Below are 22,138 nucleotides of genomic sequence, written 5' to 3' on the forward strand. Positions count from 1 at the left end.
GTAACAAGTGTCTCTCCCCCTCTAGTACCTGAGAAACTCCAGAGAATTGGTTGTTGTGGGTTTTTCGGGCTCTTTGGCCGTGTTCTGAAGCAGAGGAGTGCTGTCCTTTGAAGATGCCGGCCACTGAGACTGGTGAAACATCAGGAAGAACAACCTTCAGAACACGGCCAAAGAGCCCGAAAAACCCACAACAACCGTTAGGTCCCAGCCGTGAAAGCCTTCGCAAATCCAGAGAATTACACATCTTTTCTGTCTAGGGCCAAGCATAGTGGAGCTTGTAGTCATGTGCCATGATACCTGAGAGTAAATAATCCTCTGTGTGTTGCCTTGTTGCACACTATCCCATCTTCACACAATCCTTTCTGATTCCCCATTGAAATGGAAAGGAGGTATTTTACAGGCAAGTGTCCATAACACTGACAGTCCTTTCCCTGCCTCAGATGCAAATCTGAGGAAATTGACACATTTGTCAATTTCACAAGGCTTCTTCTGATGGGCAGTAGGGGTTGCTGGAAAAGCCTGATCAATGTCACGCCTTTAAAATTAAAGGTAAAGTGAGTATGTGTGTGTGTCACAGGGAGATAGTCAGGTTCAACTACTCTAGAGAGGTGGGCTTTTACAGAATCAGCAGCAATATCACAGACCACTCCTCTGTTCTGGATGAAGTAATGTTTTATTTACAGTTCCTACTTCATATCTTAAAGATACAGTATTGTAGTACAATGACATTGTAAAATGTTAAATGCATTACATAAATCTTAGGATTAACATTGGGGCCATTATTGCACAATCACTCTACCTTGCCATGTAATTTAAAGGAAATCCCAACATTGCTGTCTTTTAATGTGCAGCCCTCCCAAATCCAGATTTGAAGACATAGGTTTATTAATACCAGTATTTACAATTCTGGCCTTAGATTTCCATTGGTGGTACAGCTTCAGTGCCCTCTGTTGCTCCTTGCCTCTCCCCCTCTCTATGGGATACAGAATAAAGTATGCAAAATATGTGTGTGAGAAAATTATATAGAATAATCCACGCAACATGAGAGATATTAGCTGAAATGCAGCTGCTTAGCGTAGTATGTCACAACTAGAGTAGGTTTGCTTAATCAATTGAACTTACAAAAGAGCTGATTTACCAAATCCCCACTGATTCAATGAGTCTACTCTAGCTGTGACTTGCTATGCTGAGTAAAAAGATTTCAGCTGCTGTGTAAATTTAATTCCTTTGAATAAGATATGCAGCTAGCCAGATTCAGACATGAGGTCTATGCATACTGTAGTGGTGACAGGGTAATCATATTAGAAGTGCTAAGACCCTGAATTCAGATTTTTCCTTAACCACAAACATCACTAGCTAGCTTTGAGCCAGTCACTTTCTTTGAGCTGAATCTACTTCATATGGTTGTTGGGGTAATGAAAGTCACCTAGAGCTCTTTGGATGAAAGAAGGATGCAACTAAATAAACTCACCTGAAAAATTTGGATTGTTTCAGGACATGTTTCCTGCTTTTACATACAGCCTTTATGATGTTAGTCAAACTCATTTTATTGCATAAAAGAACTAGGTGGTTGGGTGGGGAGATAAAATACATTTTAAAATATCCAGTGTACCAAATCTAGAACTGAGGAAGGAAACAGTCAAAAACATGCCATCTAAATGATCTATCTAAATACTTTAACACATTCTTCTTCTATTAATTCTGTATCTAGGAGCCACAATGTGACTTACAGATGCATTTAAGCACGTTTAATTCAGTGATCATAAGAACCACTCTCTCTTACATTGGACTGTAGCCAGTATGCATTCTAAGATTAATCTCCAACTTTGCTGTTGTAAATAACCATCTTTTAAAAAAAACTTTATGCATATATTGCTTCTTAAATTCTGCTATCTGCCCTACAAAGAATCTGCAAGTTCAAATCTGTGCTAGATTTGTTCCAGGGGAAGTTCTATCAGCACTACCAGGTAAAAGGCATCATAAAACCGTTCTAGCTTTTCTGCTTTAATGGATATTTTGTGGAAGTAAAAGAGGATGCAAAGGAAAGAAGGAAGGGATAGTGAGACAATGTGGGTAGGTTACAAATAGAAAATATTGTCATCTGGACTGCTGTAAAATTCTCCAAATGAGGGAAGGTGACTGTAGAATAAAAACCTAGTTTGGAAGCATCTTCAGCTAACAGGTAGGCCTTTACATTTCCACAAAGACACCATTAATTTTTTTTTCTGTGACTCATTCTGTTTCTGTATAAAGTTAACTGAAACAGCAAGGCTATATATATTCTGCATATGGCAGTTTGGTAACTGGCATCTCCAGCTGGATGTCTTAAGTAGCAGGTCTAGGGCTAATGATCACTCTAAGCTAGATGGATCTGATCTAATACGTACAAGGCAGCCCTACCTAACTGGTAACCTCCAGATGTGTTGGAATACAATGTCCCATCATTCTGGCAATGTCCCATCATTCTGTGGTGATGGGAATTATATTCCAGCCCCTAAGGAGGATGGCAGTGGGGCAGGCTGACACAAGTCCTGTTTCTGTGAGATCTTTTTGCGCAGGATATTGCTCTGGAGGGTTTTTTGTACTGAACATGGTGGGGCGCTTTCAAACTAACCATTTTATCTCTTCACCTTGTGTCATTGGTTGGCCACTGTGGCTTCCAAATATTGCTGGACTGCAGCTCCCCAGCATTCCTCACCATCAGCTATACCGGCTGGGCATGAGGGAAGTGCAGTTGATCAATGTCTGGTATGCCTAATGTGCCTACCCATTCTCTAAGTGGAAGATGGAGAACCTGGGACCTTTCCATTTGAACTCCAGTTCCCATATGTCTTGGCCAGCATGGTTTATGGTAAGAGAGTAAGGGATATTTAGACCCAAGTTTGGAAGGACAAAGGTTCCTTTCCTTTTCCCTAAATGACTATGACATTATCTGTTGCACATTTACCTGGAAGCAAAACCTAACTCCCCCGCCAGTATGGGGAGTGTGGTCTTGATGTTAGGAGCTGTAGTCTAGCAGTCCCCAGGCAATTCTTGTTCTAAATAAATAAGAAAATATGGAAAAACTGTAATACTTGCTGGCCTTTATAGTTAGTATTTTCAGTGATAATTCTGCAACGCCCTTCTTTTAAAAAATCATATTGTGCCTCTTACCCTCCTTTTTTTCTTACAGAAAAAAAGGCTTTGCAATAGGTTAAGCGGAGAGATAGAGACTTATTCAAGGCAATCCAATAACTTTCACAACAGAACAAAGATCTGAAACCCAGATAACCCTTGGCCACTTGACTGTCAAGTGCCCCTTGATTGGCTAAGGCTTGTACATGCTCCATCATAGAGGCTGTTATATTTTAAAGGATCTGCAGATCAAAGTTGCTAAGATGGTTACTGTCAAAAGGAAGAAAATCTGAAAGCTTTAGGAGCCAGTTCCACAAGTGGCATATTGGGTCTGGAATCTCTCTGCTACTCTGTAATCCAGGAACCTCATCCTTAGAGTGTCTGTTTCCCCACACAGTGCCCCTCCTTCAAAGTTTTTTTGAGATACCGGAACCATGGCAGAGGAGCTGCACAACACAGGAGTTAAAAAGCACATTCAGTACCAGAAGATCTAGGCATCCAGTCAAATATTTCCTTTGTTTTGCCCCTTGTCCAGCTGCCAGTAAAGCCCTTTTGGAAAAAAAGAAAAGCATCCACCAACTTCAATGTTCTCAGGATGCTAAGCCAAAACTGAATGGATTTTGCAAGGTGCTTAGTCACAGCAAGAGGGTGGTGGTGGGGGAAGCTCATAATAAAAGAAGGCTCTAAGGCATAGCAGAATATTGATGCTGTCACTTCAATGGCTGGGCAAGTGATAAAAGGCAGGATAAGTGTTTGTATCTCATCCTTGAAAATCTTGAGGCTGGGAAGGCCATGTGTTTGAGGCAAGGGGAAGCCAAATGGAAAGAGAGACTGAGAGGCAGGGAAGCGTCCGTGACCAGACAGGGATGGGTGAGCCCTTTCGGCCAAGCCTTTAGCCTAGGGAAGAGGCCTTCCAAAATTGGCGGGTGGGGTGGGGGAGCTTCCTCCCCAGAACCTTGGCTGCAAGAGCTTAGCAGGAGGGACATGACTAATGCACATCCCACTGGGGGGAGTGAGATCAAAGGCACTGAAGTAGATACAAGAGGTTTCTGCTTCACAGGATCTGCTTAAATAGAGGCTTTGTTACCAAGGCCCTCCAGAGCCGGGAATGGAGGAATACCTGATCTCCCCTCCCACTCTTCCACCGCCATCACCAAATGCCTTGATGCAGAATCAGTTCAAGTATGAAACACAACAGTAGCTGCTTGGCTACTGCTGGAAGAAGAACCCAGAGGGGGTGGAGGGTGTGTGTGGAGGGAATGGTGAAAAGGGGAGGGGTCAGTGGTTTAAAAAATGAGTCAAGTTTAGTTGGACACTGCTCAGATTTCGGAGGTGAGGAGTGGTAGAGTGGGAAGTGGACTGGCATCCTCATGTGGGGGTTAGTCAGTAGCTCAGCTCTTATGATACTTACCAGACAAGGAAGAAAATCCTTTCCGTAAACCCTGCACTTCGAGGAAAGGTTTAGGAAGGACAAAACCAGCTTAGCTTCTTGTTGCAACTAGCTTGTCTCTGGCTCTTTCTGCAAGTACTACGGCCTGCTGCATTCAAGCTGCCTGTCTTGGCATCGGCTCAGCTGCCAGGGGGGCAGCCTGCTGAAGGTGAGATCATTTGCCAGACCTGTGGCTTCTGAAGAAGTCCTTCAGTCTTTTGGGATCAGGGAGGATGCAGGAGGCTTTTAGGTACAATACAGCTAAGAATGGATCAGAGGAGGTGGGAAGACAGGCAAGGGGATGTGAGTGTGAGTTAGTAGGTCCTGGGTCGGAGATGGTTCAGATCAGTTATTCCAGTACCTGATGTACCCAGACAGTTGTATTTATTTTGGACTAATTTATCTAGCATGAAAGGCAACAACATTTAGTGTTTGCACAATTATGCCAAATTGCCAGAACTTATACAGTAGGATCATATACATGTTTATTCAAAACTAAGCCCAATGCATTCTGTAGTCTTTACTCACAGGTAAGTAGGCAGAGGAGCATAGCCAAAAGGATGAAACCTTGTTTGTATGTAAACTCAAGGTAATTCGGATCTGAGCAAACATATGCAGGTTTGCACAGTTAGTCCAAGGTAGACAATTCTGATGTATTGTTAACATCAGAGACACCTATAATGTATTTTATAAACTGATGTAACTTTTAATTTGCTTTCTAAGTGTGGAAAATATGTAAACTCTGAAGTAATGGGGTCAAAATGATCTGTGTTTACCAATTCTTGAATATCAACCAAAAGAGCCCATTTGGTTGTTAGTGTACCATAAATGTATAGATGTTTCTTCTTCTTCTAACTATACATGTACTACTGTAGGTTCAGGGCTATCTCAGGGTTTCAGGTCATAAAATCTGATATTGTAACAGCTTTTGCTGAGATAAAGTTGTCTTCTGAGATTGTAAGTGACAAGATATAAGTGGAAGTGCACTGGTGGTGTTTTTAATAACCAGGGACAGTTCTGGATGGGTTGTGACATAGTCTGCACCACTACAGTTCAGAATCCTGCCATTTTACATTGTGCAGACTATGAAGTCAATCATACTGTCTTTTGCTCCCTACAGCTGCATGGTTAGTAGTGCTGTTGTCCCCAGAGTAGAACTTGGAGCCAGAGGTCCCGGATCTTCTGTTCAGTATAGTGAGCAGGAGATCCCCAGATATAGCAGGGCTGGTTTAGCATAAGGTAATAGAAACTAACTTTTTTTTTTTTAAAAAAAAGGTGGAGATCCTGTATAGCTACTAAATCTGAAGTCTAATCTAATTGTACTACTGGTTCACAGAAGTTGGAAGCATCTGCAAAGGTCATTCCTAAGACTCCTCATTTTAAGCTTGCACAAATCCACTGGAAAATATGAAATACAGATCTGTATTTCATATAGCATTTAGGGTGCCCGTGTGTCCTGCTGGACAAAGAAGAGTCCTCCGCTTGAAGGTATCTACTGTTTGAATGGTTAATCTGTTTCAGTCCAATATAAAAATAAAGAAGCCTCAAGGCTGCCCATTAACAACACCTGGATGGCAGACTTATCAGGTACTTCCAGTCACAGTTTTTCCAAATGTGGTGAAATCTATTATTTTTCTCTTGAAATAACAATAATCATTTCTAAATTTGCATATGTAGCTATACATGTATATGCAAAAACTATGCAAATCTATATATTCTTTTGTGTGCAAGTGACACACTTCTCTTTTGTAATGCACAAGTGACCACTGCTAGTATATATATGGCAGAGTATTTAATACTCTGATAGGTTTTATATTTAAACACTGTATTTATATCATATTTATAGAACACCAGATATTTGTCTATACAAAAGTAGCAATTAGCTTTCAGGCCTTTGCAGAAATACAGGCTATGGTATGTTGCAGTTGATAGACGACATGGGTATACAGCACAAATGCCCATTTTATTTGACAGCGCTTGGAATTCTAAGTGGTTATATCAACTGAAACACGGAACATGCGCAACTGATTGCTGCTTTGCTCAGGCTGTTTTTCAGTGTAATTGCCACAAGAAACACATGGCTGTATAAAAATGCATGGTGATGTGCAGGGTGTATCTACAGCAAGTTTTTCTAACAAAGATATAACCAAACCACAAAACAATTTCACCTCTCAATGCAAACAACATTTTTTTTGGGGGGGGGGAATTGAAACAGTACTTTCTATAGTATCATGAAAGATTAAGCATTTTCAGTACTCTGGCATGAACTAGTGAGAAGTAATCACTGCAACTCTGAAAGCAGTGTACATTTATTTTATTAACCCACGTTTACACTAAGATGTTACCGGATGCGTACACAGTCTTCTTTGGTGCACTGGCCATTCTGTCCTCACAACAGTCTTGCAAAGCAGCTCACAGTGAATCCATGGCCAATTCAGGATGTGAAGATCAACATGCTGGTTGCACCCTGTCAAACATTTCCTCTGCTGCATCACATGGAGTGTCTAGGGGTTGTGGGAATAATTCATATGTGATTTGGCTAAATTTTGCAGATTGCCTACTGCACCTCTTCCGAAGAGGTGTGTGTTTGTGTATACAAGAAGATATCAAACCCATACATTAAAATATGTGAAATAAAACATGTATGTGGGATAAAAACTGCTGGATGTGCCAAGGCTCACTGTCTGAAAAATCATGTTTACTTGCGTTGTTTTAAAATAACACCCTTCCTATAACCTACTATCCTCCAGTAGTAAATAAGCTCTGTTTTTGAGCAAGCATGAGTCAGAGCCATGTTTGCACAGGGAGGAAAGTAAAGGCAGAGAGCCAGGTTTCCAGCTGGGCAAACTTATGTAAATTCATTGATGTCCATATACGTGCTGGGCAGATTTAGCCCACAAGTTCCATTTTGAGCACAAGGTGCAGACACATTCATTAAAGAGCAGGAACTGTTCTCATCTGTGGGCAGGAGCACTGGGGAGATTTTGTTCTTCTCTAATTAAAGCATTTTCCTTATTCCAAGAGCCCTCATTTCTTTTCTGTCGTTTCCCCTGTTTAAGCACTGAGAGGAGTTTCTTTGAAAAGGCAGCTGAGGAGAGAGACCATCCACCTGAAACGCAGGAGGTGGAAATTCTACACTGAATACAACTCCCTTTATCCCTTTTGTCTGGAAGCTACAAAAAAGAGAGAGTTCTATTTGGTACACCTTTCAGAGCTCTACATGCCACCATTCATTCAATTTAGACTATTTTCATGAGTGATGCTTTAATCAGGTCTTGTGTTTCTTGCTCCTGTAAGTGGAATGAAAACCTACATTGACTAAAAACATCCAGTTAATCTTAAAACCTTTCCCCCTCTCTTTTTACATTCACAAATATCTCAGTAGAAGGGCCTGTGTTGTACAGTTCTGGAAATATTCTTGTGTTTTTTGCACTTAATGCATTCTGTGCCGCATTTTAAAAAACGTGCACACTGCACAGAGTTATGGCTACAAAGAGATATTTGAAAGCCGCACTTCAAGAAAAATGCTGGAAAACTATTCAATACTGAAAAAGGAGCAAGTGGATGCTAGTTTAGGGACACCTTCTCTCTCTACATCTTACAGGAAACTATACAGAACTGCTAGAGGCATTATTTTCATGTATGCCTGTGTGACATTGAGCACTGAGCTTAAATGCATGGCGTAGGTATGTCTGGAATTGTGATAAGTCTCACCTGCTCATCATGTTTTGAAGAGTAGCTGAACATAGTGTATCTCCAAATTGAGTCTGGACAGATTAAAGTTCAAGTGCATGCCATTTTCACCATGACCAAAATTGAGGCCAACTGTGACTACAGTTTTCTTAGTTTGTCCAACATTTAATATTTAGCCTGAGTCAGGTGCTTGATAATTGCTCCTCACTTTACAGAATAATTAGCAAATAGCTTTCTTATAACTGTAAATCACAAAGTGGACAATGATCAAGAATGTTGTGCATTTTTATGTCTTCAAATGTAAACTTTCAACTTCTTATGGTATATTTGGTATGAATTAGAAAAACCATGTGATTAATATCATGAATTTCCAGTTTGCATGAGATGTTCCATCCAATGGCATCTCATCTGATCTGCACGATTTTGAGTCTGTTTTTATTGCTAGGGCTTCCAGAAAGAAGGAAATGGCTCTTTATTTTCTGAAAATTTTAGAAGTACATTTAATATCCCAAATGAAAGAGAAGGTTTTCCTGAGCTTTTCATGCAATCCTTGCCTCACTAGAAACTTTCACATAGTGTGTGGGTCATCCGGCACTTGGCTACGTACTGCATATGTCTGAAGTTTGCTAGTACAACCAGGAGTAGCAGGTTAGTAGATTCTGCTGTGTCTGTCAAGTCTGTCTCAGTCTAAGATGGGATGGGTAAACTGTGGCTCTTGTAAGCTGCCAGTGTGCCCTTGCGCCAGTCCCTCTCATATGCTGCCACTATTGCTGCCACACAAGGGGATTCATCCCTCTATGCTTTCGTTTCAACAAAACTGAGCTCCTGCCAGGTAGAAAAACATTTGCAAAGAATGGTTGGCAGAAGCCCAATTCTGCTGAGAGAAATGAGTGAGAATACAGAGTGCTGGGAAAGAAGGTGTGCTGAGAGTCAATTCTACATGCTTTCTTTTCCAAGAGGAAAAATCCCATAAACAGATATTACAGAGAGCCCGTAATTATAGCTGAAAGTATATTAATGTTACAGAGAGATGACTGAGGCAATCTTTCCAAGTTTGTGAAATAACACTCCAAAGGAATCCCATATTAAATCCTAAAGAACAGTCACAAAAAAAATGCTTATCTGCAGATTCCTGACGCTAGTGGCATGATACTCAGATGCCCACATTAGTTAAGAATCTCTCTCTTTCCGTGATGGGCTATCTTTAATGCCTATTTTTGGCCTGAAACTGTAAGACACAAAGGGAGGCTTTAATGTGCCACTATTTTATTCCCCACTCCCCTAGTCTTAAGCAGGATCATTCCATCCATAACATATGACATTGGTGGGTGTGAGGAAATGATAGCTTCCTCTCCCAAGTAATCTGTTGTAGATTACTTAAATTGTGTAGGAAAGGGTTTTATGTCTTCTTTCTAATGAATCCAGATTGCTGGAAAGAGCTGTGTTAAAACCCTTTCTCTTCCCAGTGATCTGGATCAAGCTGTTATAGAGGGACTATATGTGGACATTCTGCTGTCCAGCCAGTCAAAATCATTTCATTTCATGTATTTGTTTTATTTATAGCCTGCCCTTTCACCAATGAGCTCAAAGTAGCACATATAACTCTTTCTCCCACTTTCTCCTCTTGCTCACCTTGTGAACTAGGCCAGCCTCAGAGAGGGAGATTTCCCCTTGGTCACCCAGAAGGTGTTGTAGCTCAATAAGAACTCAGTTACCCTCCCACACCATTTTCAGACATCTCCTCTACAAGTGCACAATGAGGCCACTAACATTTCTTTTCAGGGAATGACTGCAAGCAGGCAAAATGAATTCCATTAAGGATCAGCTTCTAAACTGGCAACAGTCAGGTGGATCATGGACTATGAACAACACTAGCCAAGGCAAACTTTCCAGCATTATCTTTCTGATGTAGAACATGGGAAAGACAGTCCAGGTGGCCTAGCTTTGAGATTCTCATTTCCATTCTCCACTTCTGTATTTTCTAAAGGCTTTCAGCTTATCCTTCTCAAGCCTTCTGCTGTGGTGTATGGCTTTTTATTCCTATGTGATTGCATTTCATAACTCATGTAGGGCTAAAAGCCATGGGCTACACAGAGGAATAATCCACTGCCTTGGGCACCTCAGCGAAGCTGCATGAAATAACTCGACCCTCCTCTTGTAAAAGGAAATCAACCCTCTTTATTTTGTGTCCACCGCTTAGTAAGGGAGAAGCTGGGATCATGGAATGCTGAGCTGGATGATGGTGGCAAGAACTAGTCAGCAAACAAACGCTTATGAGGAAGAGCCACTTGTCTTCATTCAGGGCTGAAAGGAAGGTGATTTCATTGCCCTGCTTGTAACATAGTTTTTTGTGAAAATGTCTGAAAAAGGCAGCGGTGGGCAGAATCTTGCCTTGCACATAAAAGGGTTCAAAGATTCTCTCACCTTCAGCCTGTCATCAGGAATGCTTTGAGAAGAACACAGAGCCATTTTTGTAAGAGACGCACAAAGCAATAGTCAACTAGGCATGCCAAGAACAGAGGAGGGTAATTAGAGGCACTTTCTGACATGGATTGTGCAGGTGTCCAGCCAAGGGCAGCATGAAGGCTGAAAAGCTGGGAGTTTCCAGCCAAATGATTCTCAGTTAGGCATAAACTACCATGCTCAGACACTGAGGGACAGTGAAGAAAGGCATGATGTTAGGGGAATGTGCCCATCAAATGCACATATTAGGGAAAATAATGTGCAAAACCCATATTACATTCACAGGGGAAATTGCTTGCAAAAGGCACTTATGAGGGGAAAAGTTCATACAAAAATGGATACAGATGGATAATGCGCATTTTTGTGCTTGTTTCCCCCCCCCTCAAAATGCAAAATGATTCAGAAAAATGAGAAACAGCGTCATTCAAAGCTAACAGGTTTATTTATCCTGGAAGGACATACCCCCTCATTTTCCGTGAAGAGTTGTCAGTCTTACCATGGAAAGGTTGGATGGTTTCGTTTTGTTTTTTAAATGTATACAGAATATTTTGAAATGATAGGTGTATCCCCAATTTCCTCTTTTTTTATCAGGGCATTTTCTGTAAGGGTGTGTGATCTCTAAGATTTCTTTCTGTCACAATGAGCCTAGAAAGTTTGCCTAAGAGGCTCTGGCAGACGCTGCCTTTGTATGCCTCTGTGCCAACTGCAAAGGTCATACCACACACCTGCTTATTTGATTGTACTGCTTGTAGTGCTGAATGAGTGGAACTAGGATGGCTGGGGCCTAATTAACTATCAATAATAGGAATAGGGATGGAGGGGATTTAACCAGCTTCTTTGTTGCAAACCAAAATGTTTTCTTCTGCTGGGAAAGTAATGAGCAAAATCCCGTTTGCCTTTAGCTGAGCCTGAATTGGAACAAAACCACTATGGAATGTACAGCCCTGTGTTCGCTCTTTCTTTGCCACCCCATTTCCCCCCCCCCCCATTGTATCCCTTAATGATCCAGGCAGCTGCAACAGGGGCCCAGCAGCTTTTGAAGGCCAGACTCTTAAATGGTCAACATTGCAGAAAGGGATTGAGAAGCAGCCCTTCTGAAAAACAGCTCCTTCCTGTGGAAATACTTGGTTGGATTTCCTGCCCTCTGATTCCCTAGTGCATCTGAAGGAGGGGGCTGTGCTATTCTGCATTACTCAAAAAGAATCAACAGGGGCAATAATGTACTATTCCTTTAAGAAGAATCCCCAATAGTGATAACTGGGGGTGGGGGGGGCGGACTCTACTTAGCCAGCATTTTATACATTTAAGAGCAGTTTGATGCTCACAAATGAGCAAGTAGAGCTTGCCATGGCATGGAGATAAGAATTACTGTATTGGCTGCTCCTGTCTACTGGTGAAACTGTCATTCGATGTACTGGAGCAGCAGATCAATAAATAAGTGGCAACCCTAGCTGTAAAAAAAAAGGGAGAAATTGAAGGTCTCTCTTTGAAAATACCAAACTGGCAGTTAACCTGAATCTCTATTTCATACGAAGTGTGATTCAGGTAGGTCTCTAATAAAACAGAAAGAAAGCAAAGAATAATCTGATAGTCTTTCTATTAGGTAAGAGACTTTCCAAAATAAGCTAAGTACAGCAGCAATAAAAGCTAAATTGGAGAGCGTTACTTAGTGCTGCAAAACTACATGTTGTTCCAGTTAGGTATTTTCATCTTTTTAAATCACATATAGTAGGAAATCTGGATGTCATGTCCTAATTCCTTGTAATTGTTATGCTTCTTTAACTACTCTAAGAGACAGGGATGATTTGTCTTCAGCTTAATTAAATATTGAGCATCCAATATCCTTTATTTTATATTCCAGGCACAGGAAATTGGCATATTGTTTGTATGAATAACTTCTATATTATTGAACCAACTTACATTTGTTATATCCTTCAAGAAACAAATACCAAGGTTCTTCCCAATACACATCTGGTTAATTAAGCAAAGAGACTCTGAACAAGTTTATCAGCGTATTTTTGCAATGGATGTTGTGTCCTTGTCCTGTACAATTTGTCTTACTATTGTGTATGCTATTGATTTTTCTTTTAGCAAAGCAGATGCAAATGAAGCACTTGCCTCTCTGTGTTGCTGTAGCATGTACACTTGACTCAAAGAAAGAAAAAGGAAGGAGGATTTCCATTTGTGTGACAATGGGATGGACAAACAAATAAATAATTGGATAAATAAATACAGTGCTTCATCCAATGTTTGAATCATGAGGAGTCCCAATTTTTAAAATAAAATCCATAAACACCACATCTGAGTCTACCTAGTCACCCACCCCGACCCCAGCTTTCTAGAGTTAGTAGACGGGGGCTGATTCTCTTGTACTCCACACCCTTCTGCGTACTGGTTTAGTACTCTTATTGCACTTCCTCATCTTTCCCCTCTCTTCTTTCTCATCAAGAGACAATCAGATTACAGCAGAATCCTGTGCATGTGTTCATCAATGTAAATTTTCACTGAGAAGCTCAATTTGTATGCCTATGCTCATTTAAATTACAGATGCAAATTGAAAAATAACTACTGTGCACAAATGAGGAAAACAGCAGTTCATGATGCTTGATGGTTTGTCGCTATTCACAGACCACGAACTTTACGAATCTTTTGATGAAATGAACCATTTTGTGGTTCATGCAATTCAGAAATTTCAGCAGTAGAATGCACCCCATGTGAGTTAAGAGTCATCAACTCACAGAAAGTCTTCAAGAGTCTCTCCTCTCGACCTGCTGTAAGTTTTGTGATGTTCATGTTATAGCACCCCAAAGTGGGTCACTCCAGGAAAGTGCTCTTTAGCAACTGGCTAAATATTATAGGCAATAGTTCAGTATTTTATTTTCACATGTTTTGCTGTGTTCTGGGCGAGCCCAATTCCCTGGCAAGCCCATTTTTTCTTTGCAAAAAGTGGAGAGGGAAAAGCAGCTTTTTGCAAAGAAAGTGGAGGGGAAAAGCACTTTCTTCCCAAGAAAGTGGAGGAGGAAAGCAGGAATCAAAGCACTTTGATTCCTATCTTCCTCCTCCGCTTCCTTGCAAAGAAAGAAATTTTGGGTTAGAAAAGTGGGGTGCGTCTTATACATGGGTGTGTCTTCTACATGGAAAAATACAGTATTTGTTCCCTTTCCCTTCTTCTAACTGTGAGATGTAAATGCTAGATTTAACACAAAGTTTCCATGCGTATGCTTCTTTGTCCCCTTAATGTCAGTGATCTCTTTCTTCTGTTTCATGGTCACCCCAGAACTGCACATGCACTCCTGTTTCTGTTAGATTTTTAAACATCTGTACAAAGACTGCACATATCTAGAATGCATCACTCCCCCAACAGGAAGTAGGTTGCCTGGATCTAGAGGTGGATCCAAGATTTTACACATCACATTTCACTTCTGGTACTGAAACAAGGTGGGAGGAATCAGCTTAAAGTCAAGCCCAGCAAGGAAAGAAGAGCCAGAAGGGATGCGTTTCATTGACTGCTATAAAACTGAGATTCTTCCACCCAGACAAATACTGGAATAATCTGTATAATCTAGTTTGGCTATGGTAATGGAGCTTTTACAGTGAGACTACTAGCTGTAAATCAGGAGAATCCTTACATTAAATATTATTGGTGATACAGATTTCACTGTGCAACCCAGACATCAAACATCACCCCAAATTGAGGCTGGGCAGTCTCTTAATCAGGGACGTGGTGGCACTGTGGGTTAAACCACAGAAGCCTCTGTGCTGCAAGGTTGGAAGACCAGCAGTTGTAAGATTGGATCCACATGACAGAGTGAGCTCCCATTGTTTCTCCCAGCTCCTGCCAACCTAGCAGTTCAAAAGCATGTAAAAATGCGATACCACCACGGTAATGGCTGGCCACGTGACCATGGAAACTGTCTACAGACAAACGTTGGCTCTATGGCTTGGAAAATGGGGATGAGCACCGTCCCCTAGAGTTGGACACGACTGGACTAAATGTCAAGGGGAACCTTTACCTTTACCTAGTCTCTTAATCATCATCATCTTAGAACTGCAGAGGTGAAGGAGATGCTATAGATCACTGAGTTCAGCCCCTGTCAAGGAGGCACAGTGCAGAACTAAGTTCCTAACCTCTGGCTCCACAGCCAGATTCCTAAACTACTGAGCAGTGCAGTAGTTTACTGAAGCAATAAAATGTCATGAAAAGGCACATTTGTGAGTCCTGCAGGAATCTTCATCAGGTTGAGCATTGGGGAGCAAAAAAAGAAAAAAAGGAGGGGGAGTCAAATTATCATGGCTAGATGTGGAAGCGACAAGATCTACAGTTAAAGCAAAATTCCAAATAAATATACCTATGTTTCTTTCTTCTTGTAAAAATCATATGTTTTTACTCTTTAAATTTCTCATTAAATCAATAGATAAGTTATCAGCCATCTCCCTTGTTCATTTCCATCCTGGTTCTTTAAATCTCTTTCTGCCTCTGTGGCTAGTTTATTCACCATCACAGGAGAGGGAAAGGAGTGTGTACATATGTATGAGAGAGGACTGCAGAAGTGATGAGTTAAAGGGGCTGTCACTGACTCGTCTCTTGTGTCTCTGAAAATCATAAGGATTACAGCTGGTGTTAGAGTCGTGTCACTTCCGCTTTTAATTCACTGTATGGCTTAGTATGAGCCTCCCATCTGCAATATTGAAATAATAAGTAGTGGAATTCATAATGTGGTGTAGAACAGGGGTCCCCAACCTTTTTCACCGTACGGACTGACTGGGGAAGGTGGGGCACCCTCCGTGCTCATGTGCATGTGTGAACAAGTGTGAGTGTGCATGTGCAAACGGTGGCACTGTGCTTGTGTGGGTGCTCTCGCGCTCGTGCACATGTGCAAACGGTGGTGCAGCATTCGCATGGGGCGTGAGGAGTCTGAGCCTGGCCCAGGCTATCATTGTGGCCACGCCCGCTCCACTCCACCACGATCCACCTCTCCAGGCACTGGAAGGAGAGGCTCCTCCCAGCCGGGGCGCTCTGGCCACTTGCCCTGGCCTTGCCCTCTGCCACGGCCAGCCCCACTGCCACCGCCTCAGCTGCCCATTGCCACCAGCTGGGGCTGTCCGTCATCCACCATGGCTCAGTTGCAGCTGGGCCAGAGAAGGGGTCAGGGACCTTCCCCTCTGGACAGAAGAGGAGGAGGGAAAGGGGTTGAGGTTGCGTCCTCATTACCCCCAAGATTTTCATTTTTACCCCATTTTGGGTAATTTACCCTTATTCCCTGACCACTGATATAAACAAAAGCAAGATATTTTGTTGCAGGACAACTGTTCTCGGCTGTTCAAGATACAGTGGTAGGCTTGTTTCCCTCTTGATACGTAATCACAGTACAGCAGTGAAATACTTCATTGCTAAAGCTAACAGCAAAGTAGTGTTCGGAAAGATTTGTAGGAACAAGCAAGATTAACTAACTTCCTCAGCAAAGCCTCAGGCTTGTCAAGTTTTGTTTTCCTGAGGTTGACAAGGTACAAGCAGTCTATTCCCAGGTTCTAAATAATGATACAGTTATTCTGGAGATGAATCTTTTTTGTAAGCTGCCTGTCTCTTCTGAACTATTACAGTCAGCTGTCAGTTAGCCTATGGTATCTGAAACCCTGCATCTTCAAAACACATTGGTAAACAGGTGTATCCAAAGTTAGATTGCTCATTACTGGTCATTAACTTGCTACATCTCTTTTCAGCAGGAGAGCTTGGGTTGTATTGGACCACAGAAAAAACATGGTTCCTCTTTCAGTTAAGACAATGGGTTATTAAGTAACAGGCTACTCCACGGGTGCTGACTCAGGCTCAAACTAATGAACTCTCTGGCTGGCCATTTTAAATTTATTGCACCTATTAATTACAATCATTAGCTGCAGCCAGTGAAATTTTTATAATGAGGACCCTTGCAACTTTGCTTTCATAGCAGCAAATTAACTACAGTATGTGTAGATGTAGGCTGAGGAGAGGAGAGGGGTTAGAAGCAGTGAGATCAGCATACTTTACAGAAGCTATGTTTTAATTAGTGATTCTCCGTAAACACTGCAGCCTGAAATACCAGCTGTATAGGCACCATTATTTCCTTTTAAAGGGGTAGTGCTTTCCTTTACTAATTGAATTTCTTTGCTTTCAAGGCTTTTCTTTAAAAAGCAGGTGTGTGTGTGTGTGTGTGTGTGTGTGTGTGTGTGTGTGTGTGTGTGTGTGTGTGTGTGTGTGTGTGTGTGTGTGTGTGTTTAGGCTGACTGTTAACACACTAGTAGCAGAAAGAAAAATTGAATTTAAGAATAAGAGGAAGGGGAGAGAGGGATGGCTGAAGCAAAAAAAAATATTGCTCACATTAGCAGTTTATACTTCTTTTGAGTTGATCAGTAATATGCTATCTCATTTTATCCTCACAGTATCCCTGTGAGGTAAAATTAGGTCACCTGAAAATCTTTCTCACATTTGCCACTAAGTACTGAATTGAACCCAGGCCAATTCTAGCAATCTAATAAATATTCTTACACTATCAAATATTGTATTATTCCATCTTTTAGCTCTGGGCTACAAAATGTCCCTAACCACGTTGCTGGACAGGAATTCCCATCAGTCCTAGACAGCAGAACCAAAGGTGATGGGTAATGGGAATTGTAGTACAACAACATATGGAAGGCCACACATCTCTGTCTTATCTTCTCCTTTCAGTGGCTACTGAATGGAGTCAAGATGGCTTGGTTGTGTGTAGCTTATTAGCAGAAACCAGATGTAAAGGAGGGCAAGAGTCCTGCATCCTGAATAGTTAGATAATCTAGGAGCCTCGTGGCGCAGTGGTTAAACCACTGTACTGCAGCCAAAACTGTGCTCACGACCTGGGGTTCAATTCCAGGTAGACTGCTCAAGGTTGACTCAGCCTTCTATCCTTCCAAAATTGGTAAAATGAGTATCCAGCTTGCTGGGGGGCGGGCGGGCAATGTGTAGCCTGCATAAGTAACTTGTAAACCACCCAGAGAGTGCTTAAAGCACTATGGGGTGGTATATAAGCAGCACACTTTGCTTTTTTTTTTTTTTGATACAGTTTTTCTCCAGCATATATTTATTTGTTTCTTTTATTTCTCGGCTGCATTTCTCCCAGTGAGGAGACTCAAGGTAGCTTACAAAAATTAAAACTAGTTAGACTAAAAGCACAATATATTACAAAGTTAAAAAAACAATTAAACATAGAATCATAATTTTAAAAGTTATCTAAGCATTTAAAAATATATTTCAAAAGAACACATGCCCACCATCCAGGAAATACTCACTCTCAGTAATAATTGTTACATACAGCACTGATGTTACCTGTCTGTCATGGGTTGGAGGGAAAGTTCCATCCTATGGGGAGTGGAAGGCGGGACATCAGGAGGAGGGGCTGTACTGTATATATATGTGGAGTTTGTGTGGAGAGCTGAAGGAGAGCTGAAGGAGAGCTGAGAGAAGAAGCTGGTGTGGGAGTCTGTGTGTCAGACAGGGTACTACTGTGTGTCAGTCAGTACCAACCTGATAGGTTCAGGTGTCTGTATGGGTAGCCAGAACTGATAGGTTCAGGGTCTGTGCTTTATTTAAAGGTGTTCTGTGTGAACCAAACTGGTGTATGTATGATTGAGACAAAGCCACGTTACTGTATCTTATTCACTTGATCATTTTATTTTCCCTGTGTGTTATTTAAATAAACCTTATTCCTTTATTTGTTAAAAATCCATTCCTGGTCTGTGTGACTCCTTACAGGGAATGGTTGGTGGCAGCTTAGTGAAACTGTGGCATATCCCAGTAGGTCTGGGGTTGTCACATTGATTGGTGTCCAGCGTGTGGGATACGACTGGTCCAGTTGTCCAGTGGTCCAGCAAAGCCTTGGCAAGTGTGCCCAGAGCAAGGGGGGCCTAGTCAGGGACAATCTGAGAGCGCGTAGGTAATCTTCTAGGCTTACCTCACGGGGAGGTACGCTAGTGGAAGAACGTGCCACCTCAGATTGGGGACTAGATTAGGGAGCTCTGAGGCAACCTGTTTTGGCGGGAAAAAGCTGAGGCAAAGCTGAGTGAAGTAGCAGTGATCTAGCCTGTCTGCTGAGAGGCCTAGCAGAGGGGGGTGGACTCTGGCTGGCAACAGTTGCAAGTTAGTGCTGAAGAACAGCAGCAATCTATAGAAGGCTGGTTCTGAGGGGAAAAAAAGAGAGAAAAAAAAGTGGTCGCTTTATTTTGAGGCTTGACTTTTGAAAGCAGCCTGTTCTGGGGGGGATTATGCCCTTGACTCGAAGCCAAATGGCAGAAATGGGTGAAGTGAGGGAACCCCAGGTGGACCAAGGTTCTGAGGATGAATTTGGCTCAGTGCAGGATGAGAGCACGGGAGAACAGAACCCAGAACTCAGGAAAATGCTCATAGCCCAACAGCATGAACTGAGGATGAGGCAATTGGAAAGAGAAGAAAGATTAGAGAGAGAGAAAATTGCTCTGGAAAAAGAAAGGATGGCGTATGAGTTAAGAAAATTGGAACTGATGAATCAGAATAATAATAACAATAGAGATTCTGAGGGGGGCCAATTGTCTAAAGCTGACCTGAAGAAATTCCCTGTGTACCACAAGGGGGATTGCCCTGAGGTGTTCTTTTCCCTAGTGGAAAGAGCGTTTGTGGACTTCTCAGTAAGGGAAACTGAGAAGATGACCATTATGCGATCTTTAATCAGTGGCAGCCTGGCAGAAGTCTATGCAGAGATGCCAGAGGAACTGATGAAAGATTTCGCAGAGTTTAAGAAACTGGTGTTTGCCAGACATGGGATAAATGCGGAACAGCTGAGGCAAAGATTCAGGTCACTCACCAAGAAACCAGAGCAGACTTTTACCCAAGTGGGGGCCCAACTGGTGAGGCTGCTAGAGAAATGGCTATCTCAGGAGGGAACAGAGACCTTCCAGCAGCTCAAAGACCTGATAGCGCTGGAACAGTTTTATTCAGTCCTGCATGGGGAACTGAAGTTCCAGGTGAGGGAAAGGAAACCGAAATCTGTGGCAGAGGCGGCCGAAATCGCAGATTTTATTTCCCAAATAAGAAAGCCCTTAGGTGAGGGGAAATCTGTAGGTAAACCCAAAGAAACCTACAGCAAGTACTCTCAGGGACCAGGAAAAAACCAGCAAGTGGGAGGGGCCCATGGTGAAGGGAAGCCCTCAGACACGAAACCAAGACCTCAGATTTTGGAGGGAAAACCAAAACCAGATGAGAAAGACTCCAAGTACAGCAGAAAATGTTATTTCTGTCAAGGAAAGGGCCATCTAATCTCAGAGTGTGAGAAATGGAAGCAGCTAAAAGGAAATGTGCCTCATGATTTGAGTGGAACCAAGCCAAAAGCTGTGTTCTGTGTCCAGAAAGAGCAAAGCTCCTTGCCACTGAGGGAGCCTGTTGCCATGGCTACTCAATCTGGAACAGTTACATCTGCTGATCAGGCTGGGGAAAATGGTCCTCTTGTGGAGGTCAAGCGCTGCTTGCTAGTGAGAACAGATTCGCAGTTGTTTGAAACCGCAGGGGTGGACGTAGGAATACTTGACCATCAGTATAGGGGGCTAAGGGATACTTGTTCCCAGGTGACCCTGTGCCACCCAGATATTATTCCTAGGGAGTATATAATCCCGAATGAGAGCATGAAGGTGGCAGGGATTGAGGGACAGGTGATCTCGCTGCCAGTAGCGGAGGTACCTGTGAACTTTCAAGGCTGGAGGGGAGTTTGGCGGCTAGCGATTTCATCGACTCTGCCAGCAGCCGTGCTCGTGGGAAATGACCTGGCTGAACATGTGAAACGGGTGCTAGTGATTACACGCTCACAAGCCACCACGGGGACAGTTCAAGGGGGTATTGGAGAGCCCGAGACGGAAGCAGGTGGGGGGAGTTCCGAGGCTGTGGTGGAAACTTTAACCACAGACAGCAGATTTGGCCAAGAGCAAAAGGCAGACGCCACTCTCCAAAAGTGTTTTGAACAGGTGACAGACACCCAGCTAACACCTGAAACCCCAGTGAGATTTCGAGAGGAAAAGGGAATTTTATATAGGGAGACCCTGAGGAATATCTCAAAAGGGGGAGATGGGATCAGAAGTCAGCTAGTGGTACCTGAAAAGTATCGCCCCATGATCTTAAAAAGGGGGCACTCTGACATGTTTGCTGCGCACTTAGGGGTGAACAAAACCCAGCAGAGAATCACACAGAATTTTTACTGGCCTGAAATAGGGAAGCAGATCAAGGAGTTCTGTAAACAATGTGATGTGTGTCAGAGGCAGGGGAATAACCGTGACAGGACCAAAGCAAAGTTGTGCCCTTTGCCTGTGATTGACACTCCGTTCAAATGCATAGGGGTGGATATTGTGGGACCTTTGCCCAAGGCCACAAAGAGGGGGAACAGGTTCATTCTCACCATTGTGGACCATGCCACGAGGTACCCTGAAGCCATACCCTTGACTAACATTGAAACTAACACAGTGGCAGATGCCTTGGTGGGGTATATGTCCAGGATGGGATTTGCCTCAGAAATAATCACAGATTTGGGCGCATCGTTTACATCGAAGCTCATGAAACGGTTATGGCAAATCTGTGGAATTAAACACAAGGAAACCACTGCCTATCACCCTGAAAGTAATGGGTTAACGGAGAAGTTCAATGGGACTCTGATGCGCATGATTAGGGCTTACTTGGCGGAGAATCCAAACAATTGGGACCAGAAGCTGCAATCCCTTTTGTTTGCTTATCGATCAGTGCCACAAGCCAGTACCGGGTTCAGTCCGTTTGAACTTTTGTTTGGGAGAAGGGTGAAAGGGCCCCTTGATTTGATCAAACAAAATTGGGAGCAGATCACCCAGGATGACCCACAAGACGTTGGGACATATATAGACACCTTAATAAATGACCTAAAGAGAAACCTAGAGCTAGCAGCAGAAAACCTGCAAGCTCAAAAGGTCAGAAAGAAAGCTTGGGATGACCAGGAAGGCAGGGAGAGGCACTTTAACCCAGGGGAGGAAGTGCTTTGGCCTGGGCCCTGCAAAGAGAGCAAGTGTCAGCTGGGTAGCCCAGAAATAAAATACTTGGGTCACATAGTAGGGGGAGGAGTGATAAAACCCCTAGAGGCCAAAATAGAAGCCGTTCGTGATTGGCCTAGACCCAACACCAAGAAAAAGGTCAAATCATTTCTTGGGTTGGTGGGCTACTACAGAAAGTTCATCCCGAGGTTTAGCGAGTTAGCGACTCCGCTGACCGATCTGACGCGGAAGAAGACTGATGACCGCATCCCGTGGACCAGCGACTGTGAGGAGGCGTTCCAGAGGTTGAAGGAGGCCCTCATCAACTATCCAGTGCTGCGTGCTCCAGACTTCGACCGGGAGTTCATCATCTACACCGATGCGTCTAACAGCGGGGTAGGAGCAGTTCTTTGCCAG

The 22,138-nt window shown here is 42.8% G+C and overlaps 1 protein-coding gene across 5 annotated transcripts in view; it reads left to right on the top strand.

Annotated features, from left to right (window-relative positions):
* Positions 1-22,138, top strand: part of BLACAT1 (BLACAT1 overlapping LEMD1 locus) — a 123,197-nt gene that overhangs the window by 79,552 nt on the left and 21,507 nt on the right. Inside the window, exon 1 of one of the 5 annotated variants that reach the window (XM_072997282.2) lies at positions 187-4,712. The exons of 3 other annotated variants lie outside the window; for them this stretch is intronic. The gene's annotated coding sequence lies outside the window, so the exon portion shown is untranslated. One more of the 5 variants, XM_072997288.2, reaches the window with a different exon arrangement.

The sequence above is a fragment of the Pogona vitticeps genome, chromosome 4 (genome assembly GCF_051106095.1).
Source record: "Pogona vitticeps strain Pit_001003342236 chromosome 4, PviZW2.1, whole genome shotgun sequence".
Classification (NCBI taxonomy): domain Eukaryota; kingdom Metazoa; phylum Chordata; class Lepidosauria; order Squamata; family Agamidae; genus Pogona; species Pogona vitticeps.